This window comes from Callithrix jacchus, chromosome 5 (assembly GCF_049354715.1).
Source record: "Callithrix jacchus isolate 240 chromosome 5, calJac240_pri, whole genome shotgun sequence".
Lineage (NCBI taxonomy): Eukaryota > Metazoa > Chordata > Mammalia > Primates > Cebidae > Callithrix > Callithrix jacchus.
Window position 1 is genome coordinate 84,936,468 of NC_133506.1, and position 20,935 is coordinate 84,957,402.

General features: G+C 42.0%; 1 protein-coding gene and 1 pseudogene across 46 annotated transcripts in view; both read right to left on the reverse strand.

Annotated features, from left to right (window-relative positions):
• LOC103790533 (leucine-rich repeat-containing protein 37A2) overlaps positions 1–20,642 on the reverse strand; it is an 83,655-nt gene extending 63,013 nt beyond the window's left edge. For 15 of the 46 annotated variants that reach the window (XM_078373286.1, XM_078373267.1, XM_078373296.1 and 12 more), the window contains exons 1-2: positions 20,497–20,642; positions 11,213–11,334 (exon numbers count right to left, since the gene is read on the reverse strand). The gene's annotated coding sequence lies outside the window, so the exon portion shown is untranslated. Of the gene's footprint in view, positions 1–3,737; positions 4,437–11,212; positions 11,335–20,496 lie in introns of all 46 variants that reach the window. The other 31 variants (XM_078373260.1, XM_078373299.1, XM_078373294.1 and 28 more) reach the window with 5 other exon arrangements.
• LOC118154007 (protein LSM14 homolog A pseudogene) lies at positions 14,908–16,679 on the reverse strand (annotated as a pseudogene).
• Positions 20,643–20,935: the final 293 nt, after the last annotated feature.

Sequence of the window (20,935 nt, forward strand, 5' to 3'; positions counted from 1 at the left end):
TGGTGGCAGTTACAAGAATCTATGCATGTGTTAAAATTCATAGAACTAGGCCAGGCATGGTGGCTCATGCCTGTAATCCCAGCACTTTGGGAGGCCAAGGCGGGCAGATCACTTGACATCAGTTTGAGCTAAGTGGCCAACATCAAGAAACCCTATCTCTACAGAAAAATACAAAAATCAGCCAGGTGTGATAGTACATGTCTGAGAACCCAGGTACTCGGGAGGCTGAGACAGGAGAATCACTTGAACCTATGAGGCAGAGGTTGCACTGAGCCAAGGTGTCACCACTGCACTCCAGCCTGGGCGACAGAGTAAGACTCTGTCTCAAAAATAAATAAATAAATAAATAAATAAATAAAATAACTGCATGTTCTTATAAGTTGGAGTTAAACACTAAGAACACATGGACACAGGGAGGGGAACATGACATACAGGGGCCTGTCAGGGGTCGGGGGCAAGGGGAGGGAGAGCATTGGGACAAATATCTAATGCATGCAGGGCTTAAAACCTAGACAATGGGTTGATAGGTGCAGCAAACCACCATGGCACATGTATACCTATGTAACAAACCTGCACATTCTGCACATGTATCCTGGAACTTAAAGTAAAATTTAAAAAAAAATTTATACCGAAAAATAAGTTCATAGAAATGCGTATCAAAATAAGTCACTACTGCATGTTAATTTTTTAAATTAAATAAAAATAAACTAAAAAACATGCACAGAACAGCTCTAGAATACATTAGATAGAAGCTTATAGAAGTTGACTCTTAGAGAGAAATGAGTGTCTAAGAGATAAGAGGTGAGAGGGACACTATTTTTAACTACACTTTTTTCATTTTTTTCCTTTTGAATTTCATACTTACTGCATTTCAAGAAAAACTTTTTTTTTTTTTTTGAGATGGAGTTTTGCTCTTGTTGCCCAGGCTGGAGTGCAGTGGCACGATATTGGCTCACGACCCAGGTTCAAGCAACTCTCCTGCCTCAGCCTCCTGAGTAGCTGGGATTACAGGCATGCAGCACCATGCCCGGCTAACTTTTTATTTTTAGTAGAGATGGGGTTTTGCCATGTTGGACAGGCTGGTTTTGAATTCCTGACCTCAAGTGATCCACCCGCCTCGGCCTCCCAAAGTGCTGGCATTACAGGCATGAGCCACCATGCCCGGCCTCAAAATAAAATTTAAAATATTTAATCAGGAATTTACTTTGTTTATTTTTTATTTTTTTGAGACAGTCTTCCTGTATCGCCCAAGCTAGAGTACGGTGGCACGATCTCAACTCACTGCAACCTCTGCTTGCTGGGTTCAAGCAATTCTTGTGCCTCAGCCTCCCAAGAAAGTAGTATTATAGGCATGCACCACCAAGCTTTGCTATTTTTTTTTTTTTTTTTAAAGCAGAAATGGGGTTTTGCCATGTTGGACAGGCTAGTTTCGAACTCCTGGCCTCAAGCAATTTGCCTGCCTTGGCCTCCCAAAGTGCTGGGATTACAGGCGTGAGCCATCATGCCCGGCCCAGAAATTTATTTTAAATGGCGTTGACTCAAACATACATTTAGTTTTCATTTTAAAAGTTCAAAGGTAAACACAAAACAACATCAGAATATCTATTAAGGTTATATGAAAATTTTGAAAGCTTAAAGTCACAGACCACCTAATTTTCTTGCTTGTCTTCTCAATATTTGACACCAGAGTCACCCTCTTGCTACTGAAAAGTCGGCAATAAAGAATATGGGCAGACCAGGTGTGGTGGGTGGTTCACACCTGTGATCCCAGCACTTTGGGAGGCCAACTGATACAGTATTATTAACTAAAGTCCACGATATATTCAGATTATTTTAGCATTCACACCTGTAATCCCAGCACTTTGGGAGGCCAATGTGGGTGGATCACCTGAGGTCAGGAGTTCAAGACCAGTCTGGCCAACATGGGTGAAACCCTTTCTCTACTAAAAATATAAACAATTAGCTGGGCATCGCAGCAGGCGCCTGTAATCCCAGCTACTCGGGAGGCTGAGGCAGGAAAATTGCTTGAGCCTGGATGAAAAATTAAACCGTTTTTTTTTTTTTTTGCGGGGGGGGGAGGAAGGGAGGGAAGAAGGACGGTAGGGAGGAAGGAAGGGATGAAGAAAGGAAGGAAGGGAGAAAGCGGGGAGGGAGGGAGGGAGGGAAGGGAAGGAAGGAAATCAAGCAATGAGAGAGACATTGCCGACCTGGATCTAGAGGTTTACAAGTTGATTTTTTTTGAGAGAAGGAAAGAAAAAAAATAATAAGTAAAGGAGAGGAAGAAAGAGAAAGAGAAAGAGGGAGAGTAAATGGAAATATTGCTTTATTTTGAAAAAACTTGGTATTAATAATGGCCAATCAATGTTTCATTTAAACTTATGGGTAGGTGTGATGTGGTATTGACAAGAATGTATATTTTGTGTATCTGAAGTGGAGAGCTCTATAAATATTTATTAAGTTTACTTGTTCCGGATCTGAGTTCGAGTCCTTGATATCCTTATTAATTTTCTGTCTCATTGAATCTAAGTCTCGTATCTGGGTGTTAGGATCATTAGCTCTTGTTGTTGCATTGATCCTTTTATCACTATATCTTTGTTGCTTTAAAATCTATTTTATCCGATACGAGAATTGCAACTCCTGCTTTTTATTTATTTATTTTTGCTCTCTATTTGGTTGGTAAATCTTTCTCCATTCCTTTGAGTCTTTGTGTATCCTTGCATGTGAAACAGGTCTGGATGTAACATGCCGTTGGGTTTTGGCTGTGTCTTTTGATTGGGGGATTTAGTCGATTTAAATTTAGGGTTACTGCCATTTGATGTTAACTGGCTGTTTGATCCACTCGTTGATGAAAATTCTTCTTTATGTTGGTGCTCTTTACTTTTTGGTATATTTTTAGTAAGGCTAATACTGGTTGTTTCTTTCTGTATGTAATGCCTCTTTCAGAAGCTCTTGTAAAGCAGGCCTGGTGGTAATAAAGTCTCTGAGTACTTGCTTGTTCATAAAAGATTTTATTTTTCCTTCAGTTGTGAAGCTTAGTTTGGCTGGATATGAAATTCTGGGCTGAAGGTTCTGTTCTTTGAGGATGTTGAATATTGGCCCCCACTCTCTTCTGGCTTGTAGAGTTTCTGCTGAGAGATCTGCTCTAAGTCTGATAGGCTCGCCTTTGTGGGTAACCTGACCTCTCTCTCTGGCTGCCCTTAGTATTTTCTCCTTCGTTTCAACCCTGGCGAATCTAACGATTATGTGCCTTGGGGTTGCTCTTCTTGAGGAATATCTTTGTGGTGTTCTCTGTATTACCTGGGGTTAAATGTTGACCTGCTTTGCTAGTTTAGAAAAATTTTCCTGAATAATATCCTGAAGGGTATTTTCCAGCTTGGATTCATTCTCTCCGTCGCATTCAGGTACACCTATCAAACGTAAATTTGGTCTTTTCACATAGTCCCACATTTCTTGGAGACTTTGCTCATTCCTTTTTATCCTTTTTTCTCTAATCTTTTCTTCGCATTTTATTTCATTAAGTTGGACTTTGACCTCTGATATCCCTTATTCTGCTTGAACAATTCGAGTGTTTAAACCTGTGCATACTTCTCGGAGTTCCTGTATTGTATTATTCTTCAGTTCCATTATTTCACTCATACTCCTCTCTAAGTTGTCTATTCTCAATAGGATTTCATCAAACTTTTTTTCAAAGTTCCTAGTTTCTTTACGTTGGGCTACAACATGTTCTTTTAACTCACCGAAGTTTGTTATTAACCATTCCTTGAAGAGTGATTCTGTCATCAGGATGCGCTCGTTCTCCATCAAGCCTTGTTCCATTGTTGATGTGGAACTGTGATCATCTTTAGAGGGAGAGGCGTTCTGACTTTGAGTATTCTCAGCTTTTTTACGCTGGTTTCTTCCCGTCATTGTAAATTTATCCTCCTGTCGTCTTTGAATTTACCAACTTTCAGATTAGGTCTCTTGAGTGGACGTCCAGGTTGTTAGTTCCCAGGGCCAGAGCAGCGGCGTTAAAACGGATGGTGCTTTTCTGCCCAGGATTCTCCTGTCTGACTTCCTTCTTGTGTCCGTAGTAGGCGACTCTGTCTCCCGGGGCTCCAAACCTCGGTCAGAAGGGGAACCGGTCCCATTTACTCTGTGCCGAGGTGCCGTCACTGCCGCTGCGCCGGGCTCTGGTGTTGTGTTGGGGACCCATGTGGGTCCTCCGAACCTGTTTACTCTGCTCCGAGAGCTGCCGCGCCGAGGTGCCGGAGGAACCGCTGCGCTGGCCATGGGAGTTGCGCTGGCCACCCGTGTGTTTCCTCCACTGGGGGATCTTCTGCTCCGTGAGCAACCAGAATTTGTCTGAAAGTGTGGCGTCCTCTAGTTCTCCGCGCTTTCCCTGAGAGCTGCAATCCCTGGATGTTAGCGATCGGCCATCTTGGATCATTCTCTCAACCCTGTTTTTTTTTTAAAAAAAATAAGTAAATAAAAATAAAGCAAAGAAGACATTAGAACTGATGAGTTCTTAAAAAGAAATAAAAATCAAACAAATATATGATAAAAATTAGACAAAGGGTTCCACTATGCTTCAGGACACATCATAGCACTTAAGATAAATTGAAATAATCAATTAGGCTGAAATTTAATATGACAATTATAACATTAAGTTTTTACTTTTTAAAAGTTTTTTGAAATTGTCATAGCCAAGAGATGCCTAAAGAGAAATGACAACAAAATGTAATGTGGTATCCTCTGTGGGATCTTAGAACAGAAAAAGGTCATTAGGGGATAATGGAGCTGCTAGACCATTTACAAAAGGATTAATTGAAGCCATAGCAAACAACTTCCATATGACACCATGGGACTGGTCAATGCTAGCTAAAACAACTTTAATCACCAGTCACTACCTCCTCTGGAGGGCAGAGTTTGATAAATTATGTGAACAGCAAACCACCTTCTAATAATGGCCACTGTTATTCCTCTCCTACCCCTGACGTGGCTCTCTCAAGACCCTATTTGGGTAGAACAGTGGCCTCTGAAGGGAGAGAAATTACAGAGAGCCCATAAATTAGTTGAGGAGCAATTAAAAGCCAGCCATATAGAACCATCTAACAGCCCTTAGAATGCACCCATTTTTATCATTCCCAAAAGTCTGGCAAATGGAGACTTCTCATGACTTACAGGCTATGCAACCTATGGGGCCCCTTCAACAGGGCCTCCCTTCCCCCACAGTGATTCCTCAAGATTGGCCTATAATTGTTATTGACTTAAAAGACTGTTTTTATACTATTACTCTTGCAGAACAGGACAGAGAAAAATTTGTGTTTACATTACCAGTTATCAATAATCAAAGGCCAGCTTGCCGATTTAATTGGAAAGTGCTTCCTCAAGGAATGCTGAACAGTTCTTCCACGTGTCAGTATCATGTATATCAGGCTTTGCTCCCCAGTAGAATTTCCTAACTGCAAGATTATTTATTTTATGGATGATATTTTATTAGCGGCCCCAACAGGGTCAGTACTTTTAAAGTTTATATGCCTTTGTCCAAATCATAGCACCTAAAAAATTACAAATGTCCTCTCCTTGGATACATACTAAGCTCCCAGTCAGTAAGATCTCAAAAGGTTAAATTAATACTAGCAACTTACATACCTTAAATGATTATCAAAAATTATTGGGCAGTGTTAACTGGCTTCACCTCACCTTGGGCCTAACTACTGTAAATTGCAAAACCTGTTTTCTATCTTAAAAGGCAATGCTTCCCTGATTCTCCCAAGTATTTAACCCCTGCAGTAAGAAGGGAAATTGAGGAGATAGAACTAGCTATCTCTCAGAGGCAGCTACAATGCACAGACCCAGAATATTCAATTCAATTGTTTATTTTTCCCACCAAACACTCCCCTACAGAGTTAATAGGACAGATGGCCCCAGGGCTATGCTTTCTAGAATGGATTTTTTGCTCACATACCAGGACTAAAACTCTCCCTGTATCCAGTTAGTCAGTAAAGTCATCTATTCAGGTCGCAAACAATGTAATCAGTTGCTAGGTTATTACCCTGAAATCATCAGGATTCCTTTAAATAAAAAGAAATTCAAAGCAGTATTGCCATTATCTATGGACCTGCAAATAGCTCTCTCTGATTACACAGGCCATATACAGCATACCTTTCCTACTGACAAATTCCTTCAGTTTTATCTTCTACTTCTGTGGTTTTGCCTACAAAAATAGTTCAATCCCCCATTATCTGATGCTTTAACACTGTTTACTGATGGCTCCGGTAAACACAGAAAAGCATGTTTTGGTAGAGACCACATAATTCCCTCATTTGATCTGGATTTACTAGCACTCAGAGAGCTGAGGTTGGAGCTTTAATATTGGCCCTGGAAACTTTTTCCTCTTAGCCCATCAATATTGTTAGTGATTCTGCTTATTCTATTTACTTACTGCAGAGCCTTGAGACAGCCCTCATTAAGTCCACTCTGGAGACCACCCTGTGTGCAACTGCTAGATCAATGCACACATCCTATTTTTATTACACACATTCAGGCCCATAGCTCACTGCCTGGTCCACTGGCTTAGGGCAATGATCAAGCAGACCTACAGGTCATGACATCACTGCTTGACCAAACCACACAATCACATCAATTTTTCCACCAAAACTGTAGAAACTTACCTAACAATTTCAACTTACCCAGAGACTAGCTAAACAAATTATCCTGCAATGCCCAGATTGTCAGCTCACAGGTATGGCCCCCTCCTTCAACAGGTGTTAACCCTAGAGGGCTAGAGCCTAATCAGTTATGGCAAACAGATGTTACACACATCCCTGAATTTGGAAAACTAAGATATGTATATGTATCCATCGATACCAACACTCATCTAATGAGTGCACGTGTTCCTCCTGGAGAGTCTACTCAGTATATCATTAAACATATTTTATGGGCAAGCAGGCAAGCAGCATTAGAAGTGGAGCTCTTGGCCTGCCCAATAATGCAAGATCCACAAGGCAATCCAGTACATGACCCCATTTCTTTTGATGCTTATAAAGAGATAAGAAAAGTCATTAGAGATAATGAAGCTGCTAGCCCATTTATGGGCAGCCCAGAAAAATTAAAACGAATAATGGTCCAGCTTATGCCAGCTCACAATGTCAACAATTTTGTCACACATTGAACATCCAACATTGCACAGTCATCCCATATAAATTCCCAAGGACAGGCCATAATAGAACATGCCCACTCCACCCTTAAAAATATGCTCAGAACGGTGGCTCATGCCTGTAATACCAGCACTTTGGGAGGCCGAGGCGGGTGGATCACCGAGGTCAAGAGATCCAGACCATCCTGGTCAACATGGTGAAACCCCGTCTCTACTAAAAATACAAAAAATTAGCTGGGCACGGTGGCGCGCGCCTGTAATCCCAGCTACTCGGGAGGCTGAGGCAGGAGAATTGCCTGAACCCAGGAGGCGGAGGTTGCAGTGAGCCGAGATTGCGCCATTGCGCTCCAGCCTGGGTAACAAGAGCGAAACTCCGTCTCAAAAAAAAAAAAAAAAAAATATGCTCAGAAAACAAAAAAGTGGTAGTATAAGAACCCTGCAACACTACTAGTACAAGCCTCATTTACCCTTAATTTTTAAAATTTAGATGATAAATTTCAATCAGCTGTAGAAAAGCACTTTGCTAAAACCTCTCAAGATATAAAACCTGAAGTTTTATGGAAAGATATAAATAGTAATGTACGGTGTGGTCCAAATGAATTGCTAACGTGGGGAAGAGGATATGCTTGTGTTCACGCCCCTTCAGGTCATCTTTGCATTCCAGCACAATGCATCAAACTATACCATGGCATGGCTAGGACCCAACCCAGTACCAGAAATGAAGAAAATGACCCTGCAGGACCCAAAGCCCCAAACAACGTGACTTTCTTGGACAGCACAAGCCCCCAGATGTTACCTAAGGGACGCTGAAGACAACTCAGGAGGCTGAGCAAATCCTGCTCCGGATGCAGACACCATTCACTCCAGCTAATTTGCTCCTTGCTATTCTGTCTGTTGTACATTGTGACTCGAGTAGGGTATTAATCCTTTTTATCCTCTCGCTTTGCCTGCAACCTTTACCTGCTACACTCTATTGGGATTATATCTTAGACCCGCCTTTCTTTCGCCCTGTCACCTGGGCAGACACCCACTTCCCAGCCTCTAATAATGTAACTGCTGGGCTGGGAGGGATAGATTTACCCCAGTGGGGTCCCTCATTAATGATACACATTGGACTACGGTGTCAGGTAACATACCTATCACTCCACTATCCTCCCACCGTGTGTAAGTTATAAAAGTTACTTTTGTCAAAGTTACTTACTGTGTACCCGCCCAAACACAAGTATGGCTACGTTATGGCCAGGGAAATGCCTTAACTTTCTTGGTTGTCAGTAGCCTCAAACTGGGCCATGCAACCAATGTCACTTTCCCCAACATTCCTCCCTGTGCTAAAGAACCAAGATGGGCGGGCATGGTGGCTCACGTTTGTAAACCCAGCACTTTGGGAGGCCAAGGCAGGCAGATCATGAGGTCGGGAGATCGAGACCATCCTGGCCAACATGGTGAAACCCGTCTCCACTAAAATACAAAAAAAAAAAATTAGCCGGGTGTGGTGGCGCACACCTGCAGTCTCAGCTACTCGGGAGGCTGAGGCGGGGAAACCACTTGAACCAAGGAAGCGGAGGTTGCAGTGAGCCAAGATCATGCCATTGCACTCCAGCTGGGCGACAGAGCAAGGCTCTGTCAAAAAAAAGAAAATAAAGAACCAAGATGGGAAAGCAATGGATTCCACTTTGGCTGGGAGGTCTGTCATGGGGAACAAGCCCGTGGCCTCCAGTTAGGCAATTATAACATCTTAGACTGGAGCCCCATGGTCATTTGCAGGGTGATCATAATGATATCTGCATCCATCATGGCATCAGTAACAGTTTCGTAGCCACGCCCCATTCCCCTATGATTTTGGCCGATGGGGGGATGGGATATCCCAAACCCTGAGTAGAGCCCATGCCACCCCAAGACACTTTATGGCACCTCAGACGTCTTAGCACCTCCCTTAACACCTGGCATGGAACATATCATAATTCCAGTATCAATTATACTATGACCTTTAATCATAATCACACAGATCAGTGCCTAATTTGCACTACCCATCCATATGTTTTCCTTATGGGAACCGATATTTCCATTACACCCCAAAACTCCACGTTTGTGACCCGAGTGAAGCGACAGGCTTGATTTGCCTCTGATGTCACTAATTACAATATATCTAATATTACTAGTGTAATGGTTTTAAGGAGACAATCTGAGGCTTCCTACCAGGCAATTTAACACACAATTGGCAAGGTTCCTTGGCTCTTGCCACCTTAGAACGTGCCCTGTCCCAGGTCAAACACAAAAGATTCACAGTTACACTTATAGCCTTTATAGTCTCAGCCATAGTCATCCTAGCAACTGCTAGTGTTGCTGTAGCATGCTACTAAACCAGTACAAACAGCTACCTTTGTAGATAATTTGGCCAGAAATGTGTCTAATGAACCTCTCTTACAGCAGGGTATAGATCAAAAGATTCTTGCACATCTGCAAGCCCTCAAGGCTGCCTTGGAATAGGTAGTGGAGCGACAAGATGCACTGGCATTCTGACAGTAATTAAACTGTGACTGGGAACATAAGCCTATCTGCGTCACTTCTCTACCATGGAACCAATCAACACACAGCTGGGATAAGGTGAAACACCACCTCTGGGGAACCTCTCATAACAATTTAACAGCAGACGTAAAGCAACTTAAAACTAAAATTGTAGGCTGGGCGCAGTGGCTTTCACCTGTAATCCTAGCACTTTGGGAGGCCAAGGCGGGCAGATCACAAGGTCAGGAGTTCAAGACCAGCCTGGCCAACACAGTGAAACCCCACCTCTACCAAAAATTAGCTGGGCATGGTGGCACGTGCCTGTAATCCCAGCTACTCTGGAGGCTGAGGCCAGAGAATTGCTTGAACTGGGACCCGGGAAGCAGAGGTGGCAGTGAGCTGAGATCGCGCCACTGTACTCTAGCCTAGGCTACAGAGCAACACTCCATCTCAAAAAAAAAAAAAAAAAAACCACCTAAAATTCTAGAATCCCTAAATGCCAAAGATCTACATGCCCAACAAATAGCCACATGGAAGGGTGTGTGAGAACCTCTCTCCTGGGTTGGAGTGGCGGGGGTCACTCCTTGATTGGAAAAGAATGTTGCTAATTATACTCATGCTTGTCTTACGTTATTTACTAATTCTAGGATGCAAAGCCAGAATACGAGTAGTGACTACCACACCTGACAGACCTGTTACTGCACACATCTGTACTCTTCAATCAACAAAACCTTACACTAAAAACAAAAGGGGGAGATGTAGGAATCTGGTCAGGGTGGTGGGAGAAATTACAAGAGAAAAATTATAGGAAAAACACATACCTTCTTGGAAAGCTAGAAGGTTTTACAAAAGCTTCAGAATAGGATTTGGCTGAAGGTAGCCAGATTCTCTTATTGGTGCCTGAAAGCATAGGTTACATAACAAGAGGATGTAAAGAAGCTGAAAGATAAGCTAGTTTACTTAGGCCACAGAACCTGGCCTTTAATCATCTGCAGGACTGCTCTCTTCTGGGAGGGTGACCATGTTAATTACCCATAAATATGTTGACTCAAAGCCTCTGTCATTAAATCTATGCTGAATAAATGCCTGCAGTGCCAGGTGATCAGGGTGCTGACTCTTTACAGCACATTTCTCGGGAACTGTAAGCTGCTTGGTCCCCTAGCCCACTCTTTCACTAGATATCAGTGTAGGAGTGCATTTGTTCATCCAGCATTCTGCCAAGGTCTGTGGGTCGAACCCAGCAAAGACCTAGAGTATCAAAATAATTTCTTGATTTTGATCAGCACTACCTATAAAAAAGGACAAAAAAACGAAGCTCCTCTTTTCTCATTAACTCTGGAAGAATAATGTTATGTGAGCTATAAGACAAGTACTGACTTTACCAACAATGTCACTATTAAAATGTCAGAAAACTAAGCCAGGCACGATGGCTAACACCTGTAATCCCAGCACTTTAGGTGGCCAAGGTGGGTGGATCACAGGTCAGGAGTTTGAGACAAGCCTGACCAACATGGTGAAACCCTGTCTCTACTAAAAATACAAAAATTAGCCAAGCATGGTGGCACATACCTGTAGTCCCTGCTACTTGGGAGGCTGAGGCAGGAGAATCTCTTGAACCCAGGAGGCAGAGGTTGCAGTGAGCCAAGATTGTGCCATTGCACTCCAGCCCAGGCGACAGTGTGAGGCTCCATCTCAAAAAAATAAAAATAAATAAATAAATGTCAGAAAACTCTATGACTTTTTTCTATTACAACTTTAAACCTGTAAAGAAGTTTTGTTTCAATTCTATGAAACACTAAGATAAATCCTCTTTGAAATCAATGTAATTGCCAAAGAGTGGCAAGGATGGTAACAAATAATTGCAACTTCATGAGATGAGATCAAATGCATATTACAAAGACACTTTCTGGTTGCTCGAGTGACTTGCACACAGGATTGACCGTACCTCAAAACTATCACAAAAAGAAAGCAAATGGCAGGATACGCCTGTTTTCCTCACTAACAACTTTAATTCCTTACTATCTATAGTGATTACTAAATAACAGAGTTACATGCTACTAATCTATGTACAATGTCAGAAATCATTAGCTGCTTTTTCTTCCTAAATTAGGAATAAAATACTTAACACATTTGTTTAAATTCCAAAGAAATCATTTGGCACAGGAATGAGCATACAGTATATGCCTTCTTTCAGCCTGGGCATATTTAACTTTTTGCATTGACTAATACAATATGCATTAAGCACATTTGCTTAGACTTCCACAGTTAAATGGACAATTCACTTTTTATAAGTGGAAAATGATTACATCTTCTGGTATTCACTGCAATATCAAATCAACGACTTCTTTCAGTATTTGTGGTGGTCATATGTAATTCCTTTGTTAATTACCATGAATCTGCTTTCACTTAATGCTAAATGGCAATGTTAATACAAAAAGAAAATTAATGCCAGACATACAAGCAAAAGTACCAAGTTGTTTCAGGGAAGGAATTTTAATACAACTCATGAACTGGAATCTATGTCAAGCTAGAAACCATTTTCATTAATAAAATACTAGAAACTAAGTCACAAGAACAAAAATGAAATTTTTACATGGATTTCAGATTTATAATTCACGATCTCATGAACTTCTGCTACTTCTTTTCAGAAAATGGTATTATTGGCCAGGTATAGTGGCACATGCCCGTAATCTGAGCACTTTGGGAGGCTGAGGTGGGAGGATAGCTTGAGCTCAGGAGTTTGAGACCAGCCTGGGCAACATAGCAAGACCCCATCTCTATAAAAATGCAAAAAAAAAAAAAAAAAGCAGGGCATGGTGACATGCCTGTAGCCCCAGCTACTCAGGAGGCTGAGGTGGGAGGATCACTTGAAGCTGGGAGGTTGATGCTGCAGGGAGCCATGACTGTGTCATTTCACTCCAGCCTGAGCGACACGGTAAGATCTTATCTCAAAAAAAATTTTTTTAATCTTGACCACATCAAAAAAAACCATACTGTCAGCTGGGTGCAGTGGTGCATCCCTGTAATCCCAGTACTTTGGGAGGCGGAGGTGGGAAGCTTGCTTGAGCCCAGGGGTTCAAGACCAGCCTGGGCAACAACTTGAAACCCTATCTCTAAAAAAAAAAAATACAGAAATTAGCCACGCATGGTGGTGCATTCCTGTCACCCCAGCTACTCAGGACGCTGAAGTGAGAGAATTGCTTGAGCCAGGGAGGTGAAAGCTACAGTGTGCCAAGATCCCACAACTGTACTCCAGCCTGGGCAACAGCCAGACACTGTCTCAAAAAAAAAAAAGAGAGAAATAGAAAACACACTGTCCTTTTGAAAATTTTATCATGTAGCCAGATAGACAGAAATCACACGGAAATGTATTTCAATTAAGAAGCAGCACATCAGGATAGCTTAGGATATATTTTAGCTTTGGTTATACAATTTATCATAAAGATATGAGAAAATGTGATGAAAGAATCCCTTTGCAGTACTCTAATGAGCACTGTTACATGTATAGAAAAAAAGGATACAACAGATATAACTGTCTTTCTGTCATTTTGACTGTAGTGTAAGAGCTCTGAAATAATACTCAGCCTAATAGTATACTTGTCCAGATCTGTTTCTTCCTGCCTCCCATGCCTACTTTGAAAACAAATAATGAAACACATCATCACAGTTCTTCCCAACCCCAATCTTTCCTATTTGCAACTTACGTCTTTCTCTGTGATATTACTCCTTAATATGTCACACACTTAAAAAGTGATTATGTACACTTTACCCTTCAAATCACCTCCAGGGAAACTTCTCTTATGCTGACTTTACTTTGGTCACTCTTGATCTCCTGAGAATATATTAACCAATATCAGTATCACTTTGCATTTGCTAATAATCATGTCAATTCAGCATCCGTATTTCGAAACTGGTACAGCCCTGATTCTAATCTTCCTCACCTATCATACGATGAGACTGGGAAGAGTAACGATTTTGCATTAGTTTCAGTATCCCAAATCAAACTGACATGAATTTTCATAGCTTGTGGCATTTCTTCCAGATTACAGAAGAGAGACATAGGAAAAAATGTTTAGAACACTTGCCCACATGTCATATCTGACATACTTGCATTACAATGCCAACTCCATTACCTACAAAAAATATACTAATACACTTCTGCAGCCTAAATATCTTAAAACTATGAACCTCTTCACTTAACAGTCTCCACTAAGAACTTCCTGGAGTTACATATAGGAAACACAAACAGGAATCCTACGAACACACTGCATAAATGTAATACATGACTAGCTTATTGCTATTTACCATTATGATTACTTACATAGATTACAGAAAGTTCTTGGGCAATTTCTGTATTTTTATCATGACCTTTTAAGACAGCGTATCTTGTTTCTCTTATCAACTTATCACTCACTGATCTATTACTATAGTTCCTTTTCATTAGAAATAAAATGCAGAGAACGCTCGTAACACGAATCATCAGTCCTCTGCCAGTACATATACTAAAGAACATTTCCTCACTAGCATTCAGCTGCATCACCAATAAAGCTGCGCAACCATAAAATGCTAAGCCCTGTATCTTAATGGCACCGTTCAGCTAGCTGTACATCACTGAACAGACAAAGCTTTCTTTAATAAACCTGCAATCCAAAGTGTTGATTATCTTAAGTTACATTATATATTTTTATTTTCCATTAGTTTGTGTAACACTTCAATCTGAGAACAAATACACCTTAATTGGATAAATGCTGGCAGAAGTAATATCTCATTCAGAAATTGAGGTCAAATTCTTTTTTTTTTTTTTTTTTTTGCTGACTTTAAAATGTTTATTCTTTAAAAAATTAGTTGCTTTTTATACAGCTATACAAAGGTCTTAATGTTTCTTTGGCAATGGAATATAATGGAATTTTACAACTATATAAAAAAGTTACCTTTGCCTAAGAAACAGTATTTACTCTGTGTACATAGTTGACTGACAAAATTCTCTACCATCCAGCACCCTAATTAACTGACGAAATAAGCTACCTCATATTACAGGATTCCCCAAAAGAAAGGAGGAAAAAGATACACACACACGCACACATACACACACGCACACAACTTTCTGTGGCTCAAAACACAGTATCACGGCCCTATCTGCAGGCAACTTGCAATTGCCAAATACAATTTAGTGATAAAAAAACCTTTCAGTGATGAAAAAATACTTGTAAGTCCCACTCAAGTACTGCTTTAGTTTAACTATATATAAGAAATTACTTAAGCTTCGGCTATTCCAAATATATTTAATGCTCATGTTGTAAGATGAGCCTTCCACCCCCAAAAGTAACTGCATTTTATCTTTGAAATAAGCAGAAAAACAAACAAAAAACTAAAACCCAGTGCTGGTGACAAATGTACAGCGAATTCACTTCTTCATTCTTCGCAAAGACTGAAATCAATTTTCAGGACCATGAAGAGCTAGAAATTCACCTATTTTCAGAGACTTGTTTGTAGACTATGCAGCAACTTTGTTGTCTTTCCTATATTCAAAATCTGCAAACTCCCAGCCCCCACGACCTCCTCTGAATCCACCACGAAATCCTCGAGGGGCAGTGAAGGTACCAACTCTGCCACCGCCACGCCCTCTGCCACCACGGAAACCAAGACCTCCTCTGCCTCTGTATCCCCCACGACCACGGTTTGGACGAAGTGGGATTCCAAATGTTTCAGCATTTAATCTTCTTTCTTCAGCCCAGGTTGGTCTCCATTCTCTATTGTCATCACAAGAAATATTATCGAAGAAGGATTTAGTTTTGTCATAATAGCAATTAGGTCCAAGTGGATCTTCTTCATCAGCATTTCCTTCACTGTTTTGAGTATCAACTCCTGAGTCTTCTTTATCTTCACCATTTACAGGCTTCTCCTGTTTCTCAAGTTTATCTTCTTTTAATTTAAGCTTATTATGAAATTCTCTGTCAATCTCTTCCTTGTTGAATTGTGCATTTGCACTTTCAAAGTCAAAGTCTTTCTCAAATTTCATTGGCCCATCTCGCCGAATACCAAATCTTCCCCTGCCACCCCGATGACCCCCACGCCCTCTCCTTGGAGCTGAAGGAGCACCTGGAGCTACTTGTCTCTTGTTATCATTTCTGAGTTGCTCATTTTCTGGCCTTGAAACTTTGTGTACTTCAGCTCTCCTGTGCCCCTGATTCTCTATTGCTTTTTGGCTGGTAGATGGCAAAGGCCTGGTTGATAACAGGGCTCCTTCTCCCAACAGGTGCTGGAGCAGGTAAGTGGGCCGAGGCAGTCTCCACTGCTTGTTCCATGGTTGGGCTTTTTCTCAAAGGGTCTAACTGAGGGCTTGAACGACCTTGAGATAACTGTGTTTTTAGGGCTCCTGTATCCTGTGTAAAGGAAGAACCAACCGCACTACTTTGGGGTAAGGTACCACTGTTTGATGTCTCTGTTCCAAAGGATGTGAAAGAGCTTCCAGCAACACGAACAGCACCAAACTGCTGCCCAACTAAGGAACCTGGACTGAACTGACTGTATGTGGGCATCCTGCCGAAAGGCCCATAAGAACCCATGGACTGGAATGAAGAAGTCAATGAGCCTAGTGAGGACCGAACGATAGCTGGGTCTTGAGGCAAAGAACACTGTGGTTTTGGTGGCTCACAAACAGTGAGGTCTTTAATGTCACTCCCACGGAATATAATATATTCAAAGACTTCATCTCGAGGTGGTATTGGACGATCTGTTGGTCTGTCTTCTGTACCAAAGGATGGAACTTTGGCGAGGGCTACAGTGGAGTTTTCGGTGTCCATGGTGTAGAGGATGCCCTCGTAGAGGATCTCTGCCTTGGAGATGAGGCTTATCTTGCTGCCGATGTAAGGGGTGCCCCCGCTCATGGCGCCGCCGCCGCCGCCCCAGGCCGCTGGCAGAGAGGCAGATCCCACGCCGCTGTCGCCCGCTCCGCACGCCGGCTCGCTAGGTAGGCGCCTACAGCAGCCGCTTCAGACCCAACATGGCGACGGTGCCGGCTCCGCTACCCTCCCCCAGCCTCCCGCCCTCAAGTCGCGGCGCGGCGGCGGCCCCAGAAATTGAGGTCAAATTCTTAAACAAGTAGTTAAAACTCTTAAAACACCTGTAAAAATAAACACATCAGCTTAGATTACAAAGATTCCCAAAGATTTAAAAAACAAAAAACACTTAAAAGTCTAGACAAAAAAATGTCTAAACTAAAACAGTTATCAATCTATCCTCTATGAAACAATATAATTTATCACTGTTGAAAACCTCCCTAGAAACCCTTGGGAGACTAGAAAGAAACAGATCTGAACAAAACTGAATAGAATAAAAATTGGAATTGAATCAGCTTTCTAAAAGCTCCCTTATTATTTGTCACCTACAAGTTTATCCTTCTTCACATTTGATTATTCAATTGCAGCTATATAAAATATATAATTGCCAGAGGCAGACAGAATGGTCATGAGCACAAGTTCAAGAGTCCAAAAGCCAGTATGAATCTAGGCTCTGTCATTTAACAGATGTACTTAATTCTTTGTGTCTCAGCTGAAAACACCAGTAACAACAGTACCTACCTCCTAGGGTTATAGTGAAGACTGTGTGTTGAGACAGATAAAGCCTGTGGAATAGGACCTGTTTGTTATTCTAGTAAAGTTACCAATTAAAAAAAAGGTAGGTCGCTGATAATGATTAATCTCTATATTCATGAGTGCATACCACTGTTAACTATAACTTTTCACTACTTTCTACAAAATACCTTTGAAACTTTAGGTATTCACAAATTGTAATAGCCCAACTCCCTGACTCCATATTAATTTCAAGAGACATCAAACTCTCCAAAATTTGCACTTGATAAACTGGTAGAGTGAAGTTCTACAACTTTAAATCACCAGCCAAATTAAAGACAAAGAAAATGACAGTCATCTGATCTTACCAGAGAAGATGAACAGAGAAATGTCCAGTGCTACAAGATCTGATGAAAGCAACAAGATCTATCCACTGAGTCTGGAAACCTACTATGGATTTGTTTTCAAGTATGGTCAGTGGCTTCACCTCATTTATTACTTAAAATCTAAAAAGGAGGCCACATTTAATTTTGAATAACCTAAAGCTGAAAATGTTTCAGATACATTATTCACAGGAGCATCCTATTACATTACATTCTCTCACCAATAACTGAATCAAAAAATATCATTAATGAGAGTCAATCTGTATTTTTCCCTTTATTAAAACATCCAGAAAAAAATCACTGTTTTTAAATGAATACATTTTAGAAATGTTAACACAATTTATAAACGTTTTAACATCTTACAACAGCCTAAAAAGGTTTCATGTCCAATACCCTATTTACCTAAAATGCTAGGATATCTGAATTTTAAAAGCCAACATTTTCCTGGCTGATCCAACTTAACAGGGGTTGCTTCTTTCAACACATAAGCAGAAAATAAAGTTGAAGTATACGTATCATCTTCAAACGACTACCATGAAACCAAAATCAGGTTTTGCAATACCCAACTAAAGCATTTGAAGAGAGGGTCATCTTACTTAGAAACTGACTACTGAAAAAGTAGAGGCTAAGTCCCTCAATTTTTTTTTTTTTTTTTTTTTTTTTTTTTTTTTTTTCAGAAAACAGCATTCACACTCTGCTATCCACAATTTTCAAAATCTTCCTTAAAGGCCCTGAAAATCCTTTTTGTTAAGCCTGCTGGAATTCTGTGGTTCACAGTATTGTCCATATTATCCATTTTCAATTTTATTAGGTCACCTTGAGATTCTCTCCTCTGAAAAGCATTTTCAGGCTTTGGTTATCAATATGTCTCTATTGGTAATTTAAAAATCAATAAAGCTCATACACCTTGCAGCCTACTCGTATTTTACGGTGCTTGCTAAAAATACATATGTTTCTGAGACCAAAAGGCTAACATGAACTGCTTCCAAACTTCGGTGAATCTGCATTATATCCATAGAACACCTTGAGATTCTTCTGTATTGTGCTGCAGCTATACAGCAGGCGCATGATCTCACAAGGCTTTTCAACAGCCTCCAGATCCCTAGCTGCAAAACTTCTCGTAAGCCTTCTATGTACTAGACTATTAACAGTGCTGGGTTAAAATTGTTAAACTGCTTTACCTATATTTATTTACCAATCCTACCATCTCAGGGAATCCAAACCCTTTAAACTGCCTTCTAAAACAACAGCTAGAGTGCTTTCGTATTGCTTTGAGTAGGATCTGCAGCGGGATCAAAACTTGAGTTCTGAGATTCATCTCTTGACCCAAATTGCAGTTGCCAGGATATGCGGTAGTAATGCAGTGGTTTTTTTGAGACTCTACGGATGTGTTTTACCTACAAATAGCCAATCTATACTAAATCCCTTTTAGTCTTCGAGATTTCCGCGGTAATAATTTAAACAGCAAAGTATTTTAAGCAAAGAAAAAACGAGCTATACGAATTTGACCTTTATTTTTTACTCAATAGAGCTTGCCATCATAAGGGCATTTTCCCTACTAACATTTGCAACTGGAGAAAGAAAAAGCAAGCTTTTGGCACTAGTGACCATTATCATTACGGAAGGCCCATTACCATTACGCTTCTTACAAATCTTCTTTCGAGATAGGATTTGAGGTTAAGCTTATGTTATACTGGACCGAGCATAGAAAGTCAACACCAAGACAAACGTATGCCAAATTGCAGGGTTTATTGCCGGCGACCACGGAGGACTCACGTCTCTCCAACCCGTGGCCCTGTAAAAGAAGGTGACAAGACGTTTTATACCCGTAAAAATCAACTTGGGGGTGAGAGGAGGGGATGGGGTGAGGGGCTTCAGACATTCCGAGGTCTAGTGGATTCAAATCGCTTTCTGGGCAGAGATGAGGGTGAGGGGGTTCCGGACATTCCAGTGGATTTCTGGGCGAAGATGAGGGTGAGGGGGTTCCGGACATTCCGAGGGCCAGGGGACTATTTGACATGCTGATTGTCACTTAAGCGGTTCACAAATGCTAAGATTAGTATTCGTTTACACATCGTCTGGGTAGGGGTGGGATCCACGGATTTTTAGTTACTTGGCGCCAGGATGGAATTATCTGGGGGTGCTTATTCTGGTTATTACTGGTAAACAAAGGCCAGCAATTCTGGCAGTTACAGATAAGAGAAGGTGAGCAGCTTTACTTCTTTGCATTCTGTAAACTAGCAGTTTTACAGAAGCTAAGGTTAGCAGTCATTGTGAGGAGAATGCAAACAGTTTTGTCTTTTATAAAATGGCATTGTTCAGGTTCTCACTCTAGGCCAGCTATATCACACTTACATTGGACCACGGTCCAGTAACTTACCCTTTTCCAAGCCCGATTAACAGTCTAATAACTACATCAACGCTTATACGCCCCGGGAAATCTCAATGTTTCACTAACCAGTAAGGCGTCTGATAACGAAGGCAGCCAGTGAAACACTGAGATTCTGAAGAGAGAAGGACCCCAAAAGGGTCCGCGAGAGCAAAATCCCGGGGTTCGGAAGCCCTCCCAGCCCAACCCAACCACCCCTTTTGTCCCCTGGGAGCCAGCCCTTCGCCGGCACAGGCCGGGCAAACCCCGAGGCTACAGACCCCCACACAACGCCCAGGCCGGGGTTCCGAAATCCGACGCCAAGAGGTGGAAGCCCCAAACCCCGCGGCCTGAGTTTCAGAGGTAAGAGAATGGGGCTGAGAGGAGATGCGGCCTCCCTCAAGCCGGGAAGCCCGTTGAGAAAGCAGAGACGGGAGAAGAGCGAGCCGGTTCGCAAGTTGGAGGAAAGCCTGGAAAGAAGAGGGCTGGGAGCCGGAGATGAAGGAGATACGGGCTCGACCAGCGCCTTACCCGCATCCTCCGCGATACCCGAGTTTACCGGGAAGTGTCGGTCCTCGTAGAAGCGGGAGAAGCGGTCCGCCTTTTTGCCGCCTTCATTGCTCTCAGGACAAGCTCTCAGGGTTCGCTCCTTCCCTCCTGCGACAACCGCCCCTTCCGGTTTCCCCGCCCCCTCCCACGCCCCCGGGCGCGCGCAGCTGAAGGAGGGTATGAGAATGCGCGTCCTAACGGGAGCCCCGCGGCGCAGGCACTGGCCAGCCTTGGAGGCGGACCCATCCCTCCAGCCCCAGCTCCGCGCGCCACAAGGACGACGCAAAACAAAACAAACAAACAAAAGCACACACACAAAGAAAGAACAGTCTGGGCACAGTGGCTCACACCGGTAATCCCAACACTTTCGGAGGCCAACGCAGGCACATCACTTGAGGCCAGGAGTTTGAAACTAGCCTGG